The 12,195-nt window shown below is 45.9% G+C and overlaps 1 protein-coding gene across 1 annotated transcript in view; it reads left to right on the top strand.

The window, feature by feature from the left end:
- The window catches only part of LOC117209276, a 220,385-nt gene that overhangs the window by 118,071 nt on the left and 90,119 nt on the right, over positions 1-12,195 (top strand). The gene's annotated exons all lie outside the window — the stretch shown is intronic.

Here is a 12,195-nt window from a genome sequence, read left to right as displayed (position 1 = left end):
TTTCAGAATTTCGCAGGAGTCGGGCCGCTCGCTGCTTGTTTGAACATGAAATCGAGCCAGCGAGGCGCGAGCCGGGTATAATGAAATTGTATCACAAACTGATGGAAATGTGGGTTAACTTCATGCTCTGACAATCACAATTTGCCTTTGATTGAATCGAGGCCTTTGATACGAATTTTTCGTCAGTCGGGGCAGTCGCCGGCGTACATTAAACGTCATTCCACCTTCGTAGAATATCCTCTTCCAATGTAACGACCATCGCGATATTTTGCGAGAAAATTACTGACACGCGCGGCGTTAATCGCTGATGCGAATGTTTCGAGGACTTTTGCAAAATTCACGGACACCGATCTTTACACGTACGTTGATGATCGTTCACGCGCTAGTCACTGATGGTCGACGGTTGATTTAAGCGTACAAGAATAAAAAGCACGATACTTGGTTCTGCTGCTACATGCAACGAGGAAAATAAATATTCCGCGGAACGATATATAATGAAAATCGTGAGCCGCGTGGGATCGATTTGAATACGAGTTTAAAGAGATCGTCAGGGAAGTCGGATATTTCTCGTGAAATATGAATTCGTGCCGATGCACGGCTCGTGAAACAATGCGAGTAGCTTAAAAGGATTAATTAATCGTTGCGTTAAGCGAGGATGAATTAAAAGTCCGAAGCTCGGAATGGAACAGAGAGAGAGTTGCCTCTTCTTTTCAAAACGAACAGGTAGAGACACAATCGATGCTTCTGCCCCTTTGTGTTTCGCTCGCTCCCCGACGCGATTCGATGGTAATCGAATTTTAGAAATCGTGCCGCAACGCGCTCCACTCGTGTCGTACAATGTCGAACGAGGTCGGTAGCGGCGCTCTTTTATCCCATTGTCCCGAAAGATATCCAATGGACACAGTGTGATAGAGCTGCACGCGCAACCAATCCACAAGGGAATTCTTCAAGTGCTGTAAAACCTCGTTATTATCCCGATATAAAAGCTCGACCGGTGGACAGATTGCCACCGATTATAACCTTTACTCGCAACACCATCGTGGCACGAATAAGTTTTCTTCTCTTTCGTCCATTTGTCCATGTTCACCGCGCGTAACTGGAACTTTCACCAGGGAAGAGAAACATAGCGGAAGACACGCGGTGTACTTTGAATATCGTCGAGATCGACTTACGTCTATCGCGCGATTATTTTCCAGCTCGTAGAATGGAAAGAGGTTTCCGAGTGTGTACGGTGATAAACGTAATGGCGGTATCGAGGTCATTAATTCTAGAGCGGGATCGTTAGTTAAGTCATAATCCAGAGTAGATATCCGGTAACTTGGCCCCAAAAAGCAAGAGTTATCGTTTGAAATATGTTTACACGTGGCATGCAGAATTTAGCGAAACGCCATGGAAAACGCAAACGGTGAAACGTCAGCAGTAACATGTTTAAACAGCACCGGTGAAACAGCAGCTACGGTCTAACACGATCAAACGTGAACAAGCACGTATTCACCGTGTTCTCGGGATGTAGTCACGGTGCCGTATCTGCCGGGTTGTTATTTATAAATATACGAATCTCGTGGAACATCTCTTTGGTTAAATATCGCTACGGTGCGGCGGTGGCACGTTTTCTACCTATATTGCTCCACGTGGACGTTAATTTATTCTGCGGATGGAGAATCGAGCGGAGCCTGGTCTAACGAACGTACCGATGCGTTTGCAAATGGACGGAGAAGAGCGCAGGTCGAGTTCTCCGCCGAGAAAACGGTGACGACCTTCTTTCGAGCTGTCGACGCTCGCAATATCGATATTAAAAGTTCAAGAGGAAGATAAATGAAGCAAAGGCTCGAATGGATGACCGATAATTAAATTTATATTCTCCGTATAATGAGAAATTGCAAACGGATTGGAACAGGCGGAGAGGTTCTGCCGGTGGGAAAAAGTTTTCTCGGTGGCCGATTTCGAAGGGGATTGGTAACGTCCGACGCAGACACGACTACGGATGGAAATAAATCGGGCAGAGATTTGCGATACAAGGCGGTAAAGTTCGTCGAAGCGTATCAACGTAATCTCTTCGGAACGATTATCAATTTAGCCACTCTCGAAAACGTTCCCGACACGATAGATCGTTTAGACGTAATCACAGTAATAAGGCGTGCCGCGTTGCTCCGTCGACGATGTAATTTTGTTGTAAACTCATCAACATTTACGAGCTACCGCTTCTGACTATACCGTGTCCCCTCGTCCTCGCGTGCATTTTCATTTCAACGGCGAATATATTACATTTAATATATTCATGCGTCTTCGGGATACGTTAACCGAATTTCTGTGTCGGGGGCCTCTTCTCGAATTAAGGGCTTTCACGATGAATCGTAAAATCAAGCGGGTTTAGTCTCGGTGCGTCTCCTTTTTTTTTTTTTTTTTTTTTGACGCGGCCTTTCCCACAGTTTGCCACCGCGCTTTAAAATAGCGTCCCCAGGGAAAGAGAAAGAGGAGAAAGGATATCCTCGTCTCGGTGAACGAGAACGCGAGGCTCTCTCGCGTCATTAGAGTCGAATCTGTTGGAAGTTGCGATGGAACATCGTTCGTTTCTCTTGTTCGCTGTGGTGTGGACACTCGGCGCGACTCGGAAACGTTAATTGAGAGAATAAGACAGAGTATGGTGGAAGTTTCGGAGCGTGAATCTTTCTTCGGTCTCTTGTAAAGTTGCAACACGTTGGCAGAATTTTAACGAGGGCTGGCGGGATGCGGCCGATCGCCTGGTGCTTACAAATCACGAGGTGATACATCGTACGCTTGTTCCCTCAGCTTATTCTCTTGCCCCCATACCGAACCCATCCGTCTGCCTCCAGGTAAAAGGCTTTTCATCCCCGTAATGGCTATCGCGTCTAATTAGTCGATCGAGGTATCGATTCCTCAAACGTGTCCAGACTGTTTACCCGCGATTTTTCTACGGAATTCCGCCGCCGTGAGATTGATCCTTCCTTCTTCAAGAAAATCACGCGTCTGCCCCGTCGAAGTTCGCAATGATTGTTCTTTTAAAGCGATCGACGTGGAATGGAATATCGTAATAAGAAATAATACCACGAAAAAATAAATTTTTTAATCAAACGTTGCTTCGTTGCCGATGAATAAGGAGTCGTATTAATTAAAGAGACGCTTCAGAGTTTGCTTAATTTAATATGCAAAATTGGTATCAGTCGGGCGGTTTGTGAGAACGGACGTTCGACATCTTTCCCATCGAAGTTCCTCGTTATTGGAAAAGTCTATAAACTTGGTGAAAGCCGGCGAAACGCGAGAACAAGTTACGGGCATATCAATGTTCCATGATTTTCTTAATTCGCTGGGAACGTTGGCGATCGCCGAGTAATTTCGTGCAACTAACGTACCTACTCGGACAATAACCGAACCGTTTTCCACGGTTCCGTCGGGCAATCGAAGAAAGTTTAACGTCACTTCCTACCGGATTCGTTAAACTTCGACTTTCGAGAGTTTTTACTTTGCCGTTTCATAAACGTTCCACGGCAAATTCTCGACCAAGTTGCTTTTTAATTGGACACGAAGTTTACCATACACGCTTATCCCCTCATTCATTCAATTATGTTTTCGTAAATGTTGAATCGCGCACGGGATGAACAACGCTCGCGTGTAACGCCGCTTTTGCTCATTATTAAACGACCTTAATAGCCTGTAATCAGACAAAGCTAGTTATGCCACCTTTTTTCTGCGATATAATCAAAATGTGGAATCAACTAGGGGAATAATCGTAGCGTAATAAGCCAAGTGTCACGATCACGTGCAATTAACAGGACAAAACGCATCGACCACGCTAGAGGTAATAACGAAAAAAAAAGGAAATAATAAAATAAAAACGAACGTGCAGTGCAATAAATTTAGATCGAATGTATCGGTGGTCGGGCGTTCATTAATATCGTCTGCGCGGTCGAACGCAGACGGATTGCATATTTCATTTCGCGGCGTGTATAAAACACTCAGCTCAATAAGCGTTTAATAAGTGCATTCGAACCGGCGCGGAAAGATGAAATACCACGCCATCCTCTTCACATTTCATATTAGCCTTGTAGGATTTTCGACTACTATTCGAAATTTAACCACGTGTCAGCTGTGAAATATAAGTGACAACAGGAGTATCGACCGCGTTTTAATTAATCTGCCTAGGTTTATTAAAGTTGCTATACAAAATTTCACGCTGCAATGAGTTGCGTTAGATACGCTATACCAAACGATCAGATTGTGAAAAATTAGCCAAGAGTTACGGTTGAAATCGCTTTCGCGGAAGAATAACAGCAAGAAAACAACGGAGAACCTATACAAAAAAAAAAAAAAAAAAATAAGGTAAGAAAGAAGACCGTATTGCTTAATTCGACTAACTAGTGGGCGATACAAAACTTGAAGATTACATTCTGACCATCGAACTACCCTCGCCTTGTTTTCTAAGATTTTTCATCGTCGCTACACTCACAGCTACGCACAATGGAAAAGCAATGAGACGAGCCGCGGCGCCGATGTATCGTTGATTTTTCAATTTACGAGATTGTTGCCGGGATGGCGCGTATCACCGGGAAATTTCAGTGAAACAAGGTTCGCTTAAAATAACTCCCGTGTGAGGAGCATACAAGCGTGCTGGTGTATAATAAATGAGGAAGAAGGGTAGCCAGGGCCGTGATGGCGTCACCTTATTAAAATCGGGAGAGAACCGATATCGGGCCGCCAGATGATCGAGTATCGATTCTCAATTACGCCTTAATGGCAACGTGCGGCAACCGTATCGGCCAGGCGTAGCAGATCCCTAACTTTAGGAGTAGATCATCTATCGTGACGGCAAATAGACACGGATGATGGACCGGACGGATGAAAGGTAATATTTTACGCATTAGCGCGTGCTATGTATTATCGAGGGAAACTTCGCGACGGGATATCGATGGGTATGCGAATTGTCCAACGGAAGAAATCAGTGAAATGATTAAAATGCAATTCCGCGTGTGCGTGGAGAAAATGGCCAGTGGAACAGAATGACGAGGATGAAAGAGATTAGTTTCTCCCTCGGCTGGTCTTATCTCGCTTAATGAACCTAGCCAGAGTTGGTTCATGATCCTCGTACGAGAGAACTCGTCCATGTTGTATATACTGACCTGACTGAGAACCGATGTGTTAGCAACTTTGCTCGCGTTACTCGAGTTGCATGCCTGCAAAGGCTCTCTCTTCACCAACGAGCATCTCTCTCTCATGCACACACGCGCACACGCTTTGCCTTCATTGCACCTTCTCTCTGCAATGTTCTTGACATCTCTGAAACTGTTATTCCGGATAGACTCAGAGATTTGATTCTCCTAGGCTCAGTTTGTAGCGGACGTCCGTTCAGAAACAACCAGCAAACGCTGTTCAATGCTTGTTAATCTGCTCGCCGATTCTCTGCGATTAAACAATTAAAATCATAGCTCTGTTCTTAGACGATAGAATCGTGAAGACGAGGAATAAAGATATTGGTTGCTAGTTGGTTGCTGGGGTGGGGGGAAGTTGTGTGACGGAGGGAAGTTTCTATAGCGAAAAATTCTTCACCCCTTTAGGCTGATCTATAGAGACGCTATGAATTATCCTGAATTAAAATTTCCACTCGACGCTTCTCATAAAAGTTGGGGCATAAAACTCACGTTTGAAATTATAGCAGTTTCAAGTTATATCGAGACGTCGCGAATCGAATAAGTAAGAGCGTGGAAACGATTATTTCTCGAAAATGCTCGAGAACAGTTTCCCGGACATTCGTTTATTATCTTAGCGAACGCAATTACGTTGCTTCCCGGAACAGACGAAAGTCGTCATTACGAAAAGAGGGAAATTTTCCTTGCTGTCCGGAGAGTCGCGCGTCTTAATAGAGAATCGAGGCACTGTTAATATAACCGTATCCGCGATAGTACGCGATAAAGCTTTATTACCGTGTAATATTGTTGTTAACGTGATTATGCACGGCTGGTTGATTGAAACATCGCAGGACGAGTTGTATAGGGACACGACGTACTGAAAGGACACGGCGAGATATCAATTTCGAAAGTACTCGTTAAGAACCTTTGTGGTTCTTTGTTTAATTACCGCGGTGTTGTCGACAAAGCAAATTGTTCAGCGTAGCTCATTACGATATAAACTCGAGCGAAGAAAGGAAGCTTTTGTGAGGGAATTTGTCTGGTTTCGAAGCGAGACTTACTTAAGAATTCCAAGGGAAAGATGTATCGAGCTACGAAATTTCTAAAGAACCACGAAACCGGCATATGTACAAAGAACGATCAAAAGGAATATTCGGTTTCGTTGTACGCGGCCGTGGAAAATTGTTGATATCCGTGGTATTCGGAACCGGAAATCCAGGATTGCCCCGTCTTTTGGCCGAGAGAGATCTCGGGTACTTTGAACGAAATCGTTGAATTCGTTGGATCGTGGGAATGGTTTTTGGCGACGACGAAGTGACAAAAATTCTGGAAAACAAGAACCGGCCCGGACAACCGCCTTCATATATCCGCTTTGCCGGCGACGGTTTACCAAGTAATCCCGTGAAATCGACTCGGTTCTTCGGTATAAACTGCTCTGTCTACGAATCGAATGAGACGCTTTTCAAAAGCAGAGGAAACACAAAGCGTGGAAAGATTGATATTTGCGGTATTTCAATAGCGAAAAGTTGATGTCGGTGCAAATAGAGGGCAGCTTTCCTCTGGGACATGGTCGATGGTAGAAAAAGTTCTCGTGGAACGGATGATTGTTCGCAAACATTGTTACAGCCGCGGCTTTCAGTTGCTGATACAAAATGTCAGATTATGTCGCGTCGGGTGCACTTAAAAGTTCAAGCACTCCGGACAGGACTGAATCTTTAACGCTTCGAGATGGTTACCCACTCTTGATATTTACCCTTCCATTAACAAGGGAGATCCAACTTCCCATGCCGTGCCAGTTCCGAAGTAATTAAACCGCTCTTCCGTCGTTTTTCTTGGTCTAGCCTTTAAACTCTCGTACGCAGTCTGCTTCTCGTTACCTTCAACGCTTTCTCCCTCCTATTCCGTTACGTTCGCCGAAACAATCTTCGATATACTTGGAAAGCAAAAGTTGCTCCAGTTTCCTCATTTCTTTTCTCTCTATCCTTTCGCTTCCCCTTTATTAATAAAGCACGGTTATTGTCGTGCATCGGTCGAGTTTGTTACTTTAGTAAACGAAACGGATACCGGTGAACGAACGTCGCAAAGATGCAGAATTTCTCATTAATCCTCGCAGTGTCTCTCCGCGAAGAGCAAAGAATATAAAAAAATAATAAAAAGGTAAGAAAATGCAAAAAAAAATAAATATAAGAAAAACAGCGATTGCAGCCTCCGTAATTAATTATATCTCTCGTTGGACGCCGCTCCTTTTTTCCCAGCTGAAACCCATTTCGTGCGGCGTGCTCGCGCGTTTTCCTTCCCTTTGTCGCGTTCTTCGTCGCGACGATCGAAGGGAAATTGAACGCGAACCCATTTTCTTTCGAACCGGCGTTAACGGGGAGAAACGAACGCCAGAGAAGAATGGGAAGAACAAGGCAGCTTTGTGCCTTCCGCGGTTTTATCTCGCGTACAAATTCGCACATTGTTGCTTTTATTCGCAAGTTCCGGCGACGTCGGAGGGAGCGGATTGTCAGCTGGTAGCGCGAGCTTGCAACGCCAGCTTTCTTTTCAACCGCGATTCTTTTTATTTGTTGCCGCAGTGTGGTTGCACGTACGTGCAAACACGACGTTATGGGACAAACGAGAAGGGGTAAGATAGAGAGAAAAAGAGAGAGAGAGAGAGAAGGAAAAAAATAAAGCGGGTCGAGACTGCTTTCATGCGGTGCCCCATTCACCGGGAAATTAGGGCAAGCGCTTTAAAGTTCATTGAAAAACTTGCACGGCGAATCCGAATGAAAAGAAAAAGTTCTTGCGCGAGCGAATTTCGAGAGTTCCTTATTTCGTCCCTGAAAGAGCGCGAAAGTAGCTGTTTCGCGTCACATCCGGTATTTGTTATCGCCCTTTATCTCAATTATCCTGCCTTGAAAATGTTCACAATCATTGAAACACTCGCTGTTTCCTGCTGGATGTTCACTCTTCCGTTGCTTGTTACCCGTATAAGTTGTGGAATCTTCTTTCGGAGAACTGTTTTCTCGTAATTATCTGCTCCTTGGTACACCTTTCCATAATTAAAGGGGACAGTGTTCTTCCATTCCAAGTTACCATCGAGCCTTTCACAATTTCCTTATAATTATCACCGTCTGCCAATTTTGTCATTTCAAATTTTAAAATAGAAACCTCTCTCGAGGCGGAAGTTCGAGCTCGTTACACCAAGCTACACCGGAATGTCGTCGCATTTACTGAACGCGACGATTCGTCTTGCTCGCTCTATTTCCATACAACAACGCGCTCAACCAAAATTTCGAAACGTCGCTAGCTCGAACCCCTTGGCCGGCTGCGACAACTCAGAATCAAATTCTTCGGACTGTGCGCTAGACAACCGTTACGAGAATCGAACTAATATCGTGGAACGATAATGGGAAAGTATAGTTGACACATGGATCGGTGCAAAATGGCGGACATCCGACGTCCACCGTGGACACGAACACGGGGCGTAGTAAAGGGGGTGGACAAAATTTACCACTCGCAGCTGGACAAGCGGACACGTAATTAAGCCGAGCAGATAAACACGCAATTACCTCAACGACGACGAGAATCGAGAACTCCGCGCGGCTGGTTGAAGTTGCGTCGTGGAATTGCAGCCAGGCCGGCGTCCGTCTATCGTCCGGCAGCTACCAAAGAAAAACAGATTCTTCCGGCCACCGATCAATCTGTAAATTTGACAATCGTTAGTTAGACGTTAAATTTTATTTGTGCAGTCGGTTTACCTACGGACTTTGAGCACAGCAACGAGGGGTTTATTGGTTAAACACAACGATTACCGGTGTCGATGAACATCTCTTCTTCCTTCCTTTTCATCGCTGCCGGCGTGTTGTACACAGCAGCGTAAGGTAAACTTGAAAGCTGCGATTTCATAGAAACCAATAATGAATTATGCGTAGCTGTAAATATTAGTCTATCGATTGTTTTCTCGTCGCCGAGAGTACATTGTAGCGGTGTTGTTCTAAAAAATTTTCATTCAAAAAGTTTTACACGGGTTTCCTGTTATGCTAACACACGCGTGCACTCTCGGACGAAAATATCGTTGTTCCAGTGCGTTGTCTCTCGTAATGTGGAGAAAGGAAAAGTAGAAATTCGCGCGCATTCAGAAACGATCTTGGCAGAGAGTTACTGCGAACGTAGAAAGAAACGTAAATTCGTAGGACGGAGTCTTTTTTTTCGCGTGGTCCTTTGCGAGAGATCCCGCTTTCCTTCACTTTAGTAACCTCTGCACTTTGCAGCCCGTCCGTGTTACTTCGCTAACGACTGGCCGTAATTTTTTACTGGGATTTAGGCAAACAGGGGAGATAGAAATCCCACGTGCCGGTGGAAAGTTTCGCGAGTGGAACTCCATAGAGGAAGGAAAGCATAGAGGGAAGAACGAGATTACGCTTGGTGTATCGCGTAAAACCATTTCATGATTTAGTTTAATTCTCGAACGACCATAAAATTCGCCAAGATAAACGAGAGATTGAATAGGATCTCACTGCTCCAGCATCTCGTTCCGTGTGATTCCAGAGTTTAACAACTCTGCCTACGTGCTCGATATCTCAGCTTGCATATCGCGTCTATAATGATTCAACGAAAATTCGAAATTACGTCTTTCCCGTCCGGTGTATAATTCTCGTTGCGTCAAGCTGGTCAGTCATGGAAGTGTCACATTAACAACGACACCCGGAGGCGTTTCGTTCCGTGGCTAAGTAAGTGGCAACGCGAGCGACGTGTTGCTTACCAAGCCCGATGTTCCGCAAGCGAGGGAAATTAGACGTGGCCGTCACTCGTCCGACAAGTAGAATAATAATTCTGACCGGCGTAGTTCGCTCGTCAATTTCACCGTTTATTCCCTCATCATTGGATACCCGATTCGCGGAACCAAGCTTGCAGTTTACTTTGCTTAACGAGCCTCGTTAGTTTCCTGATAGACACGGCAGGATGTTTCCATTTGTCTTAAATAACGGATCGCGGTAGGTTGGACCAGTTGGAAACGGTCGAATCGTGACGCCTAAACGAAGAAGGTCACGTATTTCGGTTCGCATCCTGGCCACGGAGAAATTTAACGGTCGACGAACGAGACGAGGATCGTAAATTTACGCGTTCTATTTTTAATATCTTCGGCCGCGTAGTGGCGTGCTTCAGCGGGCAAAAATAAGGGAGATACGTCGCTGAAAGGAGATGCCAGAAGCGGCGGATTCAGCAGGAAAGAACATTCGCCGGAGGAATTTTCGTATAGCATCGCGCAGATGCCGAAAAGGCCAGACAGTTATCGGATGATAACTTTCGGAGGCATCGCGGACGAAAGCGAGCGCGCGATAATAACCGTAGCAGGCAAGAGACGTCGTTAAACGGTGGCACGGGCAAACATAAATCTTGGGAAAAACACGCGTGGCAAAATTGCCACGAGCCAACCTTGCTCTCGGAAAATATGTATCACCCCCGGTACCTCTTTCGCGTCTCTCTTCCGCCAGCCTCCCTTTTCCCCCCACCTCCTTCGGTAACAGGTTCACGTATTTTCCGAAACCAGAGAGGAAGGAAGAAATCCTGCGACGTTATCCTGGAAATCCGAAAAGAAAGTTCGGTCCATCGAAATTTCACATCAGCGACAACGAAATCACGCGACTCCTTTTCAAATTGTCTAGCCGGTGTACCGTTGTTCTCGTTATTTGTCCGTTCCTGTACTTCCAAGTAGCTTTCCTTCGCCTCTCGATACCACGGCGTGGATCGAACATTACAGAAACCGCCCTCCCCATCGGAAACTAGCAACTAAAGTCTCTACCGTTTCGTCGATCTTCTTGCCTCGTTTGCCGAGTTTCAATCTCAGATCGCCGTTCTGTAACGTGCGTCTTGGTATGACGCAATACCGGGGCATTATCGGCGTTTTAATTATCAATTAGCCGCGTAGCAAGGAAACTAGACACGGATGATCCACGTTCGAAATTCGAGAACTCGATAAATCGCGGCCGCCCTCGCTCCATCTCTTTCCGGCGGTGCGAGCTACTTCTCGGAGCGCACGCTGTCTGGCATATGGAGGAGGTACTGCAATGCAGTTGCTCGCCGCGCTGAGCCTGCCGGGTATTCAGGCATAGCCAGGCACGAGAGTCAGCCACGAGTCAGCCGCGCAGGGAATCAACCACGGTATATATAAGACGGCCAAGCAGAACAGGAAGGCCGGCCAATAGCGTAGACATTCGTTGAATTTTGATTCTTCTTTGCACGATTCGTTTCTCCGTGCCGTGTCGGCTATGGCAACTTTCTTTTCAGTTATCACAACTCGCTGGAAAGGAATCGTAAGGAGAACTCCTATCTCCGGAGTATAGACACGTTCCGGTTATTTAATTAGTAAGATTTCTTTTTAATCAGTTACGAAGGGTGAAAAGATAGCGAAAGAAGGATTCCAGTCCCTCGGAGGTTACGACACTGCGTTTGACCTGGCGTGTCGTAACGTCGGTTGTTTTTAAAGTGGCCACTCCACGACATCGCGAGCACCTAGATCGTATTAATACCGATACTTGTGCCCTTCGGCTACCTTTAATTACAGAAACGAAGTGACGATAATCGTCATTATGAACACGGGGGAAGCGGATTCAGTCGGCTGGCTCTCCATTGATCTGTCCCTCGGTGTTATCGACGCGTTAATCGCGCAGTAATTACCATTCCGCTGCATATATCGTGTCGACCCTTCGTGTTGCCACGTTTGCGTTACGACTTATCAGCTTTCTATCAAAATCCACGTTCCCTTTGTCCTATTTCGCGTCGCTCGAACGATCGAACTCGCGCCACTTTCCTAATGGAATAATTTTCATCGTGGCCGATTACCATCTTTCGATGTGGTTTTCATTAATCCGGGTGAAAGGAGAGCAGCCTACGCCAGTGTCGACGAGGTAAAGCGTCGCGGCGCGGAGCGTCGGCCGTTTTTAAGGCGGCCTTTAATATTGCACACGCGGCAGAACGCTCGAAACGGAGCCTCGAAGCCGAGTCTTCGAAGCGGGTCGTGACGAGGTTGAACGGCAAGCCGCGGGCTACGACTCCCTCGCGATAAGAC

This window comes from Bombus bifarius, unplaced genomic scaffold, assembly GCF_011952205.1.
Source record: "Bombus bifarius isolate JDL3187 unplaced genomic scaffold, Bbif_JDL3187 scf7180000008169, whole genome shotgun sequence".
NCBI lineage: Eukaryota > Metazoa > Arthropoda > Insecta > Hymenoptera > Apidae > Bombus > Bombus bifarius.
Note: the sequence above shows the minus strand (reverse complement) of the source record. Positions and strands in the feature narration are given on the sequence as shown.